Source organism: Cydia amplana, chromosome 7 (assembly GCF_948474715.1).
Source record: "Cydia amplana chromosome 7, ilCydAmpl1.1, whole genome shotgun sequence".
NCBI classification, from domain to species: domain Eukaryota; kingdom Metazoa; phylum Arthropoda; class Insecta; order Lepidoptera; family Tortricidae; genus Cydia; species Cydia amplana.
In genome coordinates this window covers 19,690,875-19,707,513 of record NC_086075.1, presented here as the reverse complement: position 1 = coordinate 19,707,513, position 16,639 = coordinate 19,690,875, and the positions used below count along the sequence as shown (strand labels likewise).

At 35.2% G+C, this 16,639-nt stretch overlaps 1 long non-coding RNA gene across 1 annotated transcript; it reads left to right on the top strand.

Annotated features, from left to right (window-relative positions):
• Positions 1–14,263: 14,263 nt before the first annotated feature.
• On the top strand, positions 14,264–16,167 carry LOC134649900 (uncharacterized). Its single transcript, XR_010096998.1, has 3 exons — positions 14,264–14,303; positions 15,482–15,649; positions 16,070–16,167. It is a non-coding gene; the product is annotated as an uncharacterized LOC134649900 (long non-coding RNA).
• Positions 16,168–16,639: the final 472 nt, after the last annotated feature.

The following is a 16,639-nucleotide window of genomic DNA, read 5'->3' as shown; positions in this document are numbered from 1 at the left end:
GGATTTAATTGCATGTAAATTGAATGGAAATGAATGTAGTTATTACGTGTTAAGAATTAGATCGGTTATTGATTGCTTTCCGTATTTCTTTCACTTCTAATGGAAAAACAACATACTACTACTACCCTTTGCCTTTGTACTAATGATGTGTGTTCTTTCATGGTTTATGTTTCTTTTTGTACAATAAAGTATTTTACTACTACTATACTACTACAACATTTGAAAGCCTTGCTATATTAATCTGATGATTTAATGAATCGAATTTAAACTGTCGTGAGTAATACTAACTTATGCTAATAATGGTATACCGCTACTAACGTGTAACGTAGGTAAACGCTACTCATGGACTGTTAGTGCTTGAAAATGGAGACCTAGACTCTCCGAATCATGTCATGCGATTGACTAAAATACATGAAATAACTAACATAATTTAGACGTAACTTTGTTCCAATTGACATATTATTATCTAAAATATTTAATAAATTTCATCCCATTTCAGTTTCATTTGCGATATTAACTGCGAAATACGTAATAAGAGCAAGTGAACTGATGGATTTGCACTTCAATATTGCGCAGCCGTGACTGGAATACTTTGCTGCTTTATGCAGACGCCTTATTAATAAATTCCATATAAATGGTTTTTAAAACGTTAAGCCATGATTGAGCAATTCTTTTGGCAATTTGATGAAAAATAAGGAGTATACTGAGCTATAGAGTCTGTGCGAAAAGAGTCGTGGAATGTAATGGGGTCCAATACATTTCTAACTACCCTTCAAAATTCAAACATATAAATATTATTTAAAAACGGGTCAGTTGCGTATTTGTTGTCGAGCGAATATCGACAAACTATAAATATAATAAACCTGCTTGTCCTGAATGGAAGTAATCGTACTATATTGTAGAAGATAATCTCATTGCCTAGATTAAAATAAACGTACGGAAAATAAACGTAGCCATTTCCATCACTTGGGAATACAAGTTAATATAATGGCCTCTGCATCCTTACAATAATTAATTACGTCCACAGCTTTTGCGTGACTATATCTTGTTAATTAGAATGCTATCCGTTAATAAGGGAAAATACATTAGCAAATGACTTAAATTACGGCAATTGAGCTTTAGTTACTGAAGACTTTTGAGGGAGAAAGATCGTGCCGCTACATAATTAATATTTTTGTTTTATAACTTCTATCGCTGTGTGACTAAAAGTAGGTTAATATTGTATCAAGCATCAGATACATCTGCGACTGATATTTTTAGGGTTCTGTACCCAAAGGGTAAATAAAAAACGGGACCCTATTACTAAGACTTCGCTGTCCGTCCGTCCGTCTGTCACCAGGCTGTATCTCATGAACCGCGATAGCTAGACAGTTGAAATTTTCACAAATGATGTATCTCTGTTGCCGCTATAACAACAAATACTAAAAATAAAATAAAATAAATATTTAAGGGGGGCTCCCATAAAACAAACACGATTTTTTTGCTCTATTTTTTGGTGATGGTGCGGAACCCTCCGTGCGCGAGTCCGACTCGCACTTGGCCCGTTTTTTATTTTATTAAAGTTACTATAGGAAAATTCACCGCCTTGGCGCAAGAATCATACTTGCCAAAATGTTGGTATTTCAGTTGATTAAAAAGTAGCGACTTCGAATCTTGCCCGAAGCGAGTGAAGATTGATCTCAATTTAATTATGTGTTAAATTAATCACATCAATCTGTGTGCTTCTTGCTCGCTTACAGCATTATCAAGAAACAAAATGCTGGATATCGAAATAAGATCAATTTGTAACGGCGGCCCTTGTCGAAGATGATTAGATTAACATCAGTTTGGCTTTGGAAAAGGAGTGTGTTTTAGATATTCGTATTTTAAATATGTATCTTAGTTATTGTTAATAATTAGATGCCTACATTTTAGTAATCTTAGGCATAGGTACACATACACCGAGATTCTTAGCCACAGCCGGGCGCTACCTCGAGGCTATAGTCACTCCGAGTACCATTACTACTGATTAGATATTATTATTTAAGTTCAGACTTACTGTTTTTGTTAATCATTTATTATAGTTATGTTTAATTCAATTCAATTCAATTCTTATATCCAATCCTGTGTCATGTTTGGTTGACATTATAATAATAAAATAAAATAATATGTTTATAAGTATTTTGTATTGTTTTTGTAAATGTTTTTGTATTTTATTTTTATATCCATATTATAAATAACCTAACTTGTGATGAAAAATAAATAGAGTAAATAAAATAAAATAAACATACTCGTAAACCGCAGGTACCAAATATAAACGCAGCTAGTTTAAAAACAAACTATAAAAACTTGAGTACTATTAGCTAGAAATACTAACCTAACCTAAAAACGAATTGTATAACAAAAAAAGCGGCCAAGTGCGAGTCGGACTCGCCCATGAAGGGTTCCGTATTTAGGCGATTTATGACGTATTAAAAAAAAACTACTTGCTAGATCTCGTTCAAACCAATTTTCGGTGGAAGTTTACATGGTAATGTACATCATATATTTTTTTTAGTTTTATCATTCTCTTATTTTAGAAGTTAGGGGGGGGGGGACACATTTTACCACTTTGGAAGTGTCTCTCGCGCAAACTATTCAGTTTAGAAAAAAATGATATTAGAAACCACAATATCATTTTTGAAGACCTATCCATAGATACCCCACACGTATGGGTTTGATGAAAAAAAAATTTTGAGTTTCAGTTCGAAGTATGGGGAACCCCAAAAATTTATTGTTTTTTTTCTATTTTTGTGTGAAAATCTTAATGCGGTTCACAGAATACATCTACTTACCAAGTTTCAACAGTATAGTTCTTATAGTTTCGGAGAAAAGTGGCTGTGACATACGGAGGGACAGACAGACGGACAGACAGACAGACAGACAGACAGACAGACATGACGAATCTATAAGGGTTCCGTTTTTTGCCATTTGGCTACGGAACCCTAAAAACGAATTGCCTAGCAAAAGCTTCTGCTGTGCTAATCAGAATTTTTCGATTGACGTTTCATTTGAATGTCTATTAAATTATTTTTCAAAAAATGTTTTTATACATTTTCTTATTACAGAATGCAATCTGTCAGCGCAGACTCTACGAGCGATAAAGGCCAAGATGAAAGGGGCCGATGCCATCAACTTTTGATGCAAATCGTCTATGACTTCGCAGAAAATACTACTCTTAATGGCTTAAAATATATGGCCGAAAAAAGAACCTCCATTCTAGAAAGGTATGAGCGTAATAATATTTATGGAAGATTATCTAATAAAACCTTTGAGGTGGGTTACATATTTTTTCCTTCATAAAGGAAACGCGTATAAGTAAAACGTTTGAGGTAGTACCTAATGATTTCATATAATTTTATTACATTTAAAAATCAGCTGAAAACTAAAGTTGCCACCTCCGAAAAAACCTAAAAGCACACGAATAAAATATACATCTGCTTAAAAATATAAAAAATCCACAGTCGCATGAAAAGTGACATTTTGTACGCAAAAATCTTAACGAAAATCTTGAATATGAAACAAACGAATTGGGATCTTACGACATACATACACACATATTATAGGCTCTCTATGATGTTACAATAAGCTTATTATGATCGGTTTGCGGCATCGTTGCTCCGTCGCGGAACTCTCTATGAGGTAGAGCCTCCAAAATATCTTGATCGCATTATACCGGCGTATAATTCTCATTAAATATTTCAAATAATTTCAGATTATTTTGGACTTCTACGTTCATTCTGAAAATTAAGTTAAATAGAGAGAAAATGAGCAATTTACCACAATTAATTAGACACTACAAAAATATACGGAAATTATAGAAAAATACGAGATCTAGAAATTTTCAAATAAAAACAATACAATATCCTTCAGATGTACAAGATACGGAAAGTTTGGAAAAATACTCAGAAATTGCAGAAATATTTCACAAGGGGCGCTTCCATTTTTGAAATGGAATATATCGATTCTTATTTATACAAAAATACGAGAAAGTTCCGTTTTTTTCCCAAGTAGATATTTCCCAATTTTGTAAACTTTCCTACGGCGAAATCAATAAATTCGTAGCGTTGAGACTATAATCTATTTTCTACAGTAAGTACCTTTAGTGGGAAAAGGCCTTTACCTGACCTTTCCCGACGTCTGGTTTGTATGTACGTCTAAATTACACTAATGTTTTCAGTACCCGTTCCCTGCGGTCACGATATCCGCAGTCCGCAGGCGAGGATCAGACAAAAAAGATACAACTATACCCATGCGGGATTCTATTCATTTACGAAGTAAGTTTTGTGCGAGCTCTCGCAGGTTATGAAAACATAAGTAGGTACCTACATTATTTGAAGAGATAGTTTATTTTTTATTTGATTGAAGGAAATTAGTAATAAGAGTAAAAACTATATATTGTTATTTACTAGGACATACAGTCGACTTCAAAACAGTGAATGGATTAGAGTATGACTGTTACTTCTTGGCAGTCTTCTTTCTATGAATGTTTGCCTCGTATGCCAGAGATTCAACATGAGATACGAGATTATGATACTGACCTTATAAACGGTTTCATGTTTGTCTGTCGCACACAAGATCGCGGTCCGTAACTTCTTTTAGTGATAAATAGAGGTCCTCTCTTGCCCCATTTGCCTTAAAAATAAAATTGCGCCGTAAAAATGCAACTTATTTCATGTTTTCAGAAACACTGTTTCAGATTGACTAAATTATGTTTCAAACCATCATTAAGTTTCAGATTTTAAACAAACCAAATAAAGGCTGACTCACGCTAGACCGGGCCAGGGCCAGGCCGGGCCGGGTAGGACTTCCCGCGCTTCGTTTTCTATGGAAAGCACCATGTGATTACCGATCAGCCGTCATAGAAAATTACATGTCGGACGCCTCACCCGGGTAGTTGGTGAGACATTCCAATTGACAGTTTAAGGATCTGTAGCTTTGGAAAAACTGCAAATATCGTCCAGTTGAGGAATAGCATTGGCGGCTGCTAAAAAGAGTAAACAATATTAAAGTTTCGAGAGACCTTCAAGTTTGGTTTCCAGCCTGACGCCCCTACACAGGGTACGAGGCACGGATGAGGTTTTGCGAAAAAGTTTCTATGGAAAACTAGCATCATGGTTCTCAAAAGATACTTTTCAACCTAACTTGGTGCCTGACCTTTGCCTGAATTTTTAAAATTGGTTAAACCATACCCAACTGACATTAGGCGCTAAATATAAGGGTTAAAAGAGATCTACATAAGCGTTTGTTTACTCCAGAGGTTCTATTGATGTTCTAAAAATAGGAGTTATAGGAGTTATGGCTATAACTTCGTAATACCCCCGGATTGGGCACAAATTTTAACACCTTGAGTCGTAAAATGGCGCTACAATAGAGTTATAGGATGAAATAAGAGATAGAAGAGCGCTAAAGTAGTGCTATAATAGCGTTGATTAACGACTTAGGATTTAAAAGGGTGCCAAATAAAGGACTACTAACTATTTGAGTAGTAGTGTAGGGCCATATAAATGATACTTTCAGCTTTAGATGGTATATTAGCATTTAAAGTCAATATTTGTAACACACAAGAAGGTAATTGCACATTTTTTCCTTAGCCCTATCTGCTTTGGTTGCAGATGTTTCCATTTTGTTTTATTATTCGTAAGCTTGCCTGGGACAGCTTGAAGTGAAATGAAATGGCGGATAATTAAAAGCAAATAATTATTTTAGTTCACTGATGCCGGTGTTATCTAATAGGTCATTTTTGTTGCAAAGATGTAAGTGACTGTGCACGCCAAAACACGTTTCATTTTCATTACATCTGGTTTTTGCTATTGACCCCTTCTACACCTTTTAACCGGATTCACTCATCTCGTATTCGATTCTGGTGGCTTACCGCGAAAACCGAAATTCGCATTTTGGGGATCTTTCTCTTTTACTCTTATTAAGACGTAATTAGAGTGACAGAGAAAAATGCCCGCAATTGACGATCTTCGATTTTCGGCTGTATTTAAATGTATGTTGACCTTGAGCCGCGCACCCGTCTCGTATTTGACCGGTTTTGTTTTAATTTTAGAAGCCATTAAGAGGAAACAGGACGGCTGCTTGTATGGAGACAAACATAGTCCCCATTTTCCTCTCTGGATATTGACATAATGGATAATATTTTTACATAATTGGATGTAATTAACCATAGCTATTTTCGAGATTTAGGAGCGACAAAAAAATTTCATACTTAAAAAATTCGAAAAAAATCAAACGTAACTGTGGTTGATATACCTACATCAAATTGTGTCAACATATTTTCAAAAATGTTAAATATCCAGAGAGGAAAATGAGGACTACGTTTGCATGAAAAAGCAATATCCTGTGGGTCCTCCACTATCGTCTTAAAGCTTGCGATGCGCCGCAAAAGAATTTATAGGCTGCGATTGTTAAAATCAGAATAAAATGAACTTTATAAGAAAACTGTTGTGGTGATTATAAGCTCGTGTCAAACTTTTGGTACATTTATATTCTTATAGAAGTTTAAAAAAATTCAAACATGTGTAAAAGTGAAAGGATGTTTCAAATTAATTAACGCCATCGGTTTTGCGTGACCATAGTAGTTAATAGAAGTTTAATTATAGTTCTAGTCCACTGTATAAGGTAAGTGTGAAACATTAGCAAATTAATTGAATTAATAGTTACCGAAGAACCTTAATGTAGTGCAGTCGTATTGCTCTTTTTTGAACTTTCTCCTTATCTTACTAAGTTACTAGTCAGTAATATTCTGAGGACAGCAGGTTTAACATCAAATTAATTTTTTCACATGATTTTTGCTTGCACATGTTTTAACAACCTATCTGGCCTGTTATTTTAGGATGCAGCAGATCACTTCTGAGCATTCTATGGATCCAGAAAGGATAAAAGTTAAAAAGGGATTGTGCCATAACTTTCTGGTACAAACCCTCCATGATTTTGCAGAAAATACTACACTAAATGGCTTAAGATACATTGCAGGAAAAGGATTTTCTATTTTGGAGAGGTATGAGTTTCTTTTGCTATTAGCTTTTAACATAAACATTTTGATAAATTATCTTCCGACCTTCCAACCCAGTGGGGAAATTAGGCCTTATTGGGATTAGTACGGTTTCCTCACTTTGTTTTCCTTCACCAAAAATCGACTGGTAAATATTAAATAATATAATATATATAGTAGGTACATAATATTAAGTTCCGGTAGACTCATTGGTATGAGCCGGGATTTGTACCCGCACTCTTCTGAGTCTCTGGATTGAAAGTCGCACGCTCTAGCCGCTACGCTACCAACGCTATGGCCTAAAATCAAAGACAAGTTAGTTAATAATTAAAGTTAATTGTTGTTGTTGTTCTTTATAATGTTTTCTTTTTTGTCAGCGCGAAACTGTACCATCCCATCCATTGGAAGCATTTTCACCCTATACGCACTTAGTCGGTGTATATTTTAATGTACAATTTATTTACTTGACTTATTATATCGACCGGGATATGAACTCCCGATATTTCGACGCTAAGTTACATGCATCTTGTTCGGGAGCTCGAAAACAATACAAAAGCATAGAATAAGTAATAGTATACAAAAGGTAATCACGGTTCATATCCCGGTCGATAATAAGTCTAGTGAAACTAACCAAGGATCATTCAAAACTATTTATTTACTTATTATTAATTTCAGATTATTCTGGACGTCAACGTTCGTTCTCAGCACAGCTCTGTGTATGTTCATGGTTTATAGGTCGTATGTGAAGTATGATACTAATGGAATAGCGGTAACCTTGAAAGAACGCCTAATACCCGTGAACGAGGTAGGTCTAAATCTAAGGTTAAGCTCTCAAGCGCTTTCGTCGCTATTAACTCTTACGTTTATACACATACTCCACTTACAAAAGGTCAGCAGAGCAGAAGGAGTGAAGCTCTTCCTTTCTGACTGTGTCTGAGCGACGTACATATCTGGGGGCACGGTAGTGCCCCCGCCAAGACGAGCAAAGCGAAGCGCAAGGGCACTACCTACCTTTTCTCGAAGCGCTTCGTCGTTTTTTTGAACCCTCATAACTTGGGTTTGGATTATGCCAGATAAACAAAATTCTCGGGATATGATGTCAATAGTGGACTTATTAAACGTAAAAAATTTCAATTGCATAGCTCTTATACTTAAGATTTTATTCATATCTAAAATACCCCAATTTCGTCACTGACTCACTCACTCACTGTTGATCATCAAAACCTCTAGGGTACTTCCTGAAGTCCTAGGAAGCTGAAATTTGGTATGTAAGATAGTATTAGTACACAAACAACAAAATAATTCAAAAACTTGAAATTTTTTGCCCCTAAGGGGGGGAAAAGGGGGGTGGAAATTTGTATGGGAAATCAATAACCGCTGAACCGATTTAGTTGAAATTTGGTATGTAGATAGTTTTTGTAATGGGGAATGGCATTGAATAGTTTTCAACCCCAAAATCACCCCGTAAGGGTGAAAAGGGGGTGGAAAAGGCGTTAGGGGAAAAGGAGGGTTGAATTAACTTTGTATGGGGAATCAGTAAAAAGTAGATTGTATAAAAGATGCCCCGAGGTACGTATTTCAGGATTTTTAATAGTACCTTAAATCACACGCGCAACCCTTTAAATTAGGGGATGGAAGCAACTTACAAAAAGAAGTGAAATCCCACCAAAAACATTTTCATGTAAAATGTTGCCAAGACGAAACCATAAGGCTCGCACTAACAAAAAGTTATCAGATTTCTTGTAGAGCCAAGCTTCTAACTCTACAAGCCCTAACTTCACAAATTCTACAGCTTAGTCAAAATATGTGGCTTGGCCGTTTCGTTACTCCAAGAACTATTGTATTATAAAAAATAATGAATAGTGAATACATTTTTCACCTTACGTCCATGTGACAATAGCGAAACGGTCAAGCCACATATTTTGACTAAGGTGTAGAGTTTGTGAAGTTAGGGCTTGTAGAGTTAGAAGCTTGGCTCTACAAGAGATCTGATAACTTTTTGTCAGTGCGAGCCTTATGGTTTCGTCTTGGCAACATTTTACATGAAAATGTTTTTGGTGGGATACAAATATCGCTGATAGGTAATGTAAAAAGTAATATTAAGCCCCCATGCATCTTTACTTATAGAATTTGCATAATAATATAAGCAACAAAAAACCGTTCATGTTTGCCACGTGAGTGCAGCACTAGCGCCTTTAATAAACCATAGAGTAACTCAGACAATCAAATATGATATTGATTACATCAAGGCGGTTTGTTTACAAAGGAAACTCTGTTACCGTCCTGCCTCTTTACATATCGCTCGCAATATGCAAGAGTGATAGAGAGGATAGATCTGATAACGAAATTTCGACTCTCTCGTTTGCGGTAGACCCTTATATTGTGACTTATTGTGGGAGTGGCGCCCCCTACGCAGAGTTTAGCGTAATATTCCCTACTAATACAGGTATTTTCTTAATCACTGATAATGTTTTCAGTACCCTTTCCCCGCGGTCACAATATGTCCAGAAGCAATAATCAGTCAGAACAGATACAACTACACTTATGAATAGTAAGTAATGTAGTTTACGAGTATAGTCAACTGCAAATACGTCGGTACCACCTCTGCACAGAACATTATATGCAGAAACTCACGGCCCGATTCGGATTTTGTAATAGACATCTGTTAGATATCTTTTAGACATCGCCAAGATACGATAACGATATGTTTAAGATCTAACCTGTCAAATTTGACATTTCCGCGATTCTGGAGATACTCTTGAACGATTTGCGCAAGATATTACTTAGAGATCTAATTCACATCTAATAGATATCTAACACGATCTATCGTAAAAGTGACATTGGTTGCTCGAATTGCGCTGCAAAAGAGAACTAGCTGAAATCTAAACTATAACGTATCTAGAATGGATCTAGTACGTGTCGTCTCTTGTGAATATCATGAAGTTCGAATACGGTAGGCAGTCTGGTATACACAGCGTTTTTATAAAACTCCATTAACTTCGGCGTATAGCTAAGTATATTTAAGGAAACTAAATGACATACTTATTTTTTTTACATATATAAATACATAATTTAAACGTTGCGTTTTAGTAACACTATTTATAACTCGACCAAACAATTGACAATTATGATATAGGTACAATGAATGTATGAATGTCATTTTGAACATTATTAGCCCGAGATTGATCATTAGAGTTTTCGTAGTGTCAAGCTAAAGCTAAAAACGCCGGTTCGATTCCGGCCTCGGCCACCGGTGGAGTTGGTCACCTTTCCGTCGTGTATGACATTTACTCGTATTTCAGTTTATAATTTGTTTTAATTTTATTTTCAGCTATACTTCAGAAGACTACTCTACTGCAAATCTCAAAAAATTACATTCCACAATTGTACTCTGTGACAACGGTGACGAGATTACTTCGGCTATGGTATTGAACGAAACAATTGAAATCAGTACATTCTTTGAGGTAAGTAAATTTATTTTATTTAAGGAGCGGTTGGTATTTATAAATAAAAAAAGTTGCTTATGCCCGCGATTTCGTTTCCGTGGACTGATGATAATGAATGATCATTGTCATCATTAATTTTATAATATACCTCGGTGTTACAGGTGGTGCCCAAACGCGAGGACATTTTTGAGCAATGCTGGTGGCGTAATGAGATTGACTGTATCAAAAAATTTCGCCCAGTTTTGACCGCAGACGGTGTCTGTTACACTTTCAATACTTTGGCTACTAATGACATATTTCGCAGAAATAGGTACCTACAGAGTAAGACGAACTTTAGAAATGTTTGTGTGATTTCTAGAGTTAAGTCAAGTAATCGTCTACTGCCTTATTAATTTGTTGCAGTTTACACCAAAAGCGCTACTACTTGAACGCGTCGAATGCCCAAAAAGGTTGGTCACTGGAGAAAAACTACAACAGTTCCGCCAAAGACGTATTTCCAAGACGTGGCCGGGTATTTTTTTTTAAATATATTTTTCAGCTAATGTATACCTTAAACTCAAAGCATAAACGCCAAAGCAAACCGGTAGCGTGTGCACAGTAGTGTACCTACGAACGCATGACCTAAAATGTTGGAGCTTTGCACGCAAACGTCACGCAAACGCAAGCGGTATACCGCCTCTCATAAGGCTCTGTACATACCTATGATACAATGCGTACGTGCAGTGTACGTTTAATTGGGATTATGGGCTCTAATAATTTTGAAAAATGCTTTTTTCCTATTCTCATCTTTACCCATCTGACACCCAATCCAAGACTCCTAAGATATACTTACTTAGAAGGACTACTCTTAGGAAATCAATAAGGAAGTTAAGTCCTAAGTTGAGTACAATAATGTTCTAGTTTTCGTTTTAGCCAAACGGTGCGGTGGAAGACCTCTTCATATCATTGAAAGAAATTAAAGATAGAGATTTTGCGTGCGATAGACATACTCGACCCGGTTACATGGTAAGTCACGGCATATAAACAGGCATAAAACAACTTAAATAGTATAACACAATTAGGTATTATGTGCAAATTATGTTTATAAGGTATTTTCTTTTATCCCTTAACCTTTAGGATACTCTGCATAATTTGTAGGTACTTCAAATTTGTGTTTGAAAGTAGGTAATTCAAAAAAATTGTGTCAATAATTTATCCTCTATATTATTGATGACTGTACGTTCATGTGCATTCTTTATTGGAACTATTTATTTAACCACAATTTTAGTAGGTGCGTTGTGGATTTTTGCCACAGCTCTTTAAGCGGGTCCGTTCAGCCACTGAAATATCAAATTAGGTATACGAAGTATAATAAAAAGCTATAACAAAAGGGCATTATTTTTATATCCCGTTCTTATTAGTAACAAGTGGAAAAGCAATTTTTTTTTTCACGTAAAATATTTTTGAGCTTTATATGGAGGGTTGGGCAAAAAAATTTTTTTTCGCGTCAATATAGTTTTTTGTCTAGTTTTTCTAATCAGGATACGATACCAAATTTGTGCCCTTAAACGGATCCCGACAATTTTTGTTACACCCTGTATTTTGTACATGTCAAAAAAGTCATTCAACGAACTGCTTTTAGAAATATCAATTTCCAAACATTTATAAATATGAGATCTGTCTACAGTACTGAAATATTATTTGTTTATAGGTGTACTTCCACCACCCCGCCGACCTGCCGCAGGCCTCGCTCCACAACTACGCAGCGCAACCCGGGAAGACCACCTCCTTTGCCATCAAACTTGACATCCTGGACACCGCCGACGAACTTGCTAACTATTCCCCAGAAGTGTAATGTTTCGACTTTATTTTCACACAGGGTGACTCACCAGTGTTCAAACTAATTATTATATTTATAACTGTTTCTTCAACACACCATTTTTGAAAACTTTTGCTCGTTTATCAACCCAGGATGACCAGGGACTAAAATACTAATCGAAATGTGCAATATCACAACGATGCAGTAGGAAATATTTTGTCAGATTTCTGGTCATGCCTCTGTATATTACCTCATTGTTCTCTGGTTAACAATATTGCACACACAAAGTAAAGAGGCAAAATCTCTCCCAAAAAAAAATTTTTTTTTCAATCAATTGGCCTTGCTGAATGCCCAAATTTGGAGCAGCAACATGCGTTCCTATCGGAAAAAAAACTAATTATCGTTATTAATTTGGCTAATAATTTAATATTATTTATATTGTTTGCAGTCGTCAATGTTATTTCCCAAATGAGCGATATTTGCAGTTTTTTCAAAAATATACTTATTTAAACTGCCAGCTGGAATGTCTCACTAACTACACTGTCAAGGTCTGTGGATGCGTCAACTACTACATGCCACGTAAGAATAATAATACATCTTAGTAGTACTTTTAATACCAATAAGTTAAGAGTAAAGTAAACTACCGCTTATACAAACGTGAGGACTACGTTCGACAAACGTTTTTTCGTATAAACTCATTGGTACGAGCCGGGGTTTGAACCCGCGACCTACGGATTGCAAGTCGCACGCTCTTACCGCTAGGCCACCTGGAAGCACCTAATTAAAATAAAACGAATGGGAATTATTAGCTTTGGTTAATAATATACATCAATGAAAATGGGGACTACATCTTTATGAAGAAGCGGTTGCATGCGATCGTTCACTTTCCTCTTATTATATATTTTTTTATTCAGTTTAGTTTTTGTTTGTGATTATTAGCTACACTATTATTGAACTAACAAAAATAATGTATCCTGATTCGTTTTTACAGTTTACTTAATGTAAATATGTTTTTATCCTTTTTAGGTAATGCCAGCACGCCTATATGTAAAGCAGATAACCATGATTGCATAGATAAGGCTTTAGGTAAATAATTCAAATAAATGGATTTTCAGTTATTTTCAAGTACTGTAACTATGGTCCACAAGTTCATAATTTGCATAATTATGATTATGATATACAGTGTGGAAAGATAAGTCGGGCCCTGGAGGGAAACTACCTTAAATCCTTAAGCTGGCTCATTTTACATAATGGAGACATTACTTTATTTTTAAAAAGAAACAAAACAGCATTCAAAGTATTTTTATTTTTTCTTCTTAAGTACTAAATATTACATTTTATGGATATTTTGTTCGACAGACGAGTTTAAGACCTAATGTTTCTTGGAGAAATGTTATCATTAACATTAACTGTATCGACTAGTAGAATAAAATGAAGAGTTTTTATTTTTTGAAATTTTTTTGTCGGTTCGAGTCCCGGGCGAGGCAAGCGAGTTTTAGAAAATCTTTGAATGCAGTTTTATTTGTTTTTAAAAATAAAGGAATGTCTCCTTTAAGTAAAATGAGCCAGCTTAAGGATTTAAGGTAGTTTCCCTCCAGGGCCCGACTTATCTTTCCACACTGTATAGATATGACTGGTTTATAATGTAATTTATTTTTATAATTTGTTTATTTCCATGTAGGTATTAAAAATGTATCACTGTTACAGATCAATATGCCTCAGAAGAAGATGTGAATGAAAGCATTACCAACCAGTGTTTTTGCCTACCCTCATGCAAAGATATCAATTATGACGCGGATGTTGTCATTACTAAACTTGATCTCCAAGAATATTTCAAGAGAGAGAAGGAATTTCATAAATTAGAAATAGAACTTGACGATTATGATGATTATAGCGATACTGAAGATGAAGATACGTATGAAACTTCGACAAACAGTCCTGATATTGAAGCTACAACGGAAACTGTAACTGAGGATAGTACAACCAATGCTGAAGCTGTTGAGTCTACTAGTATTGATAATGAGACTCAAGCTGAAAAAGAGTTAGTTCACACTTCAATAATACACTTTGCAATAGTATTACAGTGGTATTACACATTAAAACGAAACTATATTTACTTATATTTATAATGCGAAAGATTTGAAAAATTATATCCTAACATATAAAATATGTAATATTTAAAAGCTTCGCGTTTTGAACACATATTAACTCACATTTATAGACGGGTCTAACGCGAAATTTATTCAATTACCTTTATATACCGACGTTTCGACACAGGTTTCACTGGTCATGGTCGCGGCCAACTGATGTCCCAGCAAAATGTCAAAACAGAGATTTGTGCAACTACCCGACGAAAAGTGTATGAAAAAGTTTGGGGTAGACATCACATTTTCAAACCACCACTACACATAATACCCGTCAGACCCGTCTATAAATGTGAGTTAATATATAAAATATGATTGAAATAATAAGAAGCCATGGTAGAAAAAAGTAATTTTACTTGATATAATAATATATTTCAGTATAAACTGAAATAGGTCCGATAAAATAAAGAAAAAGTAACTAAAAGGCCAATTCGAACGTAAACGAACATCACATAATGCGTCTCGCTCTAGGGACTGTATGGACAAGTAAGAGCGAAATGCACAATAACTAAATGACATCATTTAGATATAATTTTGATGTCAGCGTACATTCGATTTGGCCTGCAAGCCCTCCGGTGGCCGAGGCCGCGTTTGAACCGGTGTCTTCAGATATTTAAAATATTTATTAAAACACATAATTTGGTTTGTTTCCTAGTTGTGCGGGTAAGTCTCTAGTTAACACACACACACACACACACTTTTGTTATTTTTAAGCTTATAATGTTTCTTAACACTTAATTTTGTTCATTTATTTTTGTTAATAACATGCCGGAAGAGCAGGATCTCCTGTCACAGGTTGTCTATACCTACTAGGAATTCTCAACCTTTATTAATTAACCTGTATTGTTAAACAGAAATAATCATTTTTCATTTTTTTAATTTTTCATTTTTTTCAACTCACTTGATTTGTACAATCACGCTGCGTGATTGTTACGACATTTAGGGATCTAGCTAAATTAGACATTCCATAGCGTAAGTATGGAACAACCAATTTAGCTAGGACCCTAAATGGCGTAACAATCGCGGAGCGTGATAGTACTTACAAATTTTGAGCAGTGAACTTTTACCTTTGCAGGTTCACCGAAATTAGGATTTACTACAGACGGCCTCGCTTCGTGGCCATGCAGCGCGCGGAGCTGGTCGGGCTGTCGCAGTTTCTGGCCGACATTGGCGGCACTCTCGGCCTCTTCCTCGGATTCTCCTTCCTCACGCTCGCCGAGATCTTTTACTACTTCTCGATAAAGTAAATATTATTCAAATTTATTTATAAATTTATAATGTAAGTGGTATTTATATTGCAAAGCATTATTCAAACTGATTTCGTCAAGTTTTAAACTAAACGCTTGCTGGCGTATTGTATACGGAAATTTTTACTTTATAAGTTGGTTTACAACTTTTATTTAATTGTACGAATCCCAGTTTCATATTTTCTTAAATTCTGTCTTTGTAATAAATTGTAGTGTTTTAAATATTTTCAATGCCCATTCGCAATTCCATTGAAGTTGATACCAGAAAAGTAAAATAATGGTTCGTGTAGAAATTTGATAAAAATATTTATACAAAGAATAATTTTCTGAAACGGAAAGAAAGAGAATCACTTAAAAAAAGAAAGTTACAAATGATACAGTAGACAAATTATTCAATAAAAATCTTTTGTCAATAGGTTGTTCTGCACTTCCAAACGTGAGGACTCAAAAAAAGACGAAAGTCCAAGGGATACAACCAATCTTTTTGAAACAAGTAATTTGTAAATTGAGATATTCTTTAGTTGGAATGTAAAAATGAGACAATTTAGGTACAGTAAGTACTCCAATTTAAGTACCCACGTCGCCATACTAGCTGTATAGAGAAGTGGATACATTTGTTAGGACACTAGACTAGTAGGTCCCTAAATGTCATTATTTATTAAACTTGGTCCTACGATATAATTGATTACGTCATCAGCTTTCCTTAAATGTTGGAAAAAGTAAATTGCTTTTATTGAAATAAAGATTATGCATTTATATTATCCCTAATATTCCTGTTAGTCCCTGTCCCTACTAATTAAATAAACAAAAGTAAGTCTGTCTGCCTGTTACCTCTTCTCGGTTCAACCGCTAAAGGAACCGATTTAGGTGAAATTTGGTATAAAGATAAATTGAGACCCGAATATTTCTTAGGCTAGTTTTTATCAATCATCATCATAGTCAACGCAAACGAAGTCGAAGGCAGAATTTAGTGACCTATGAATTCG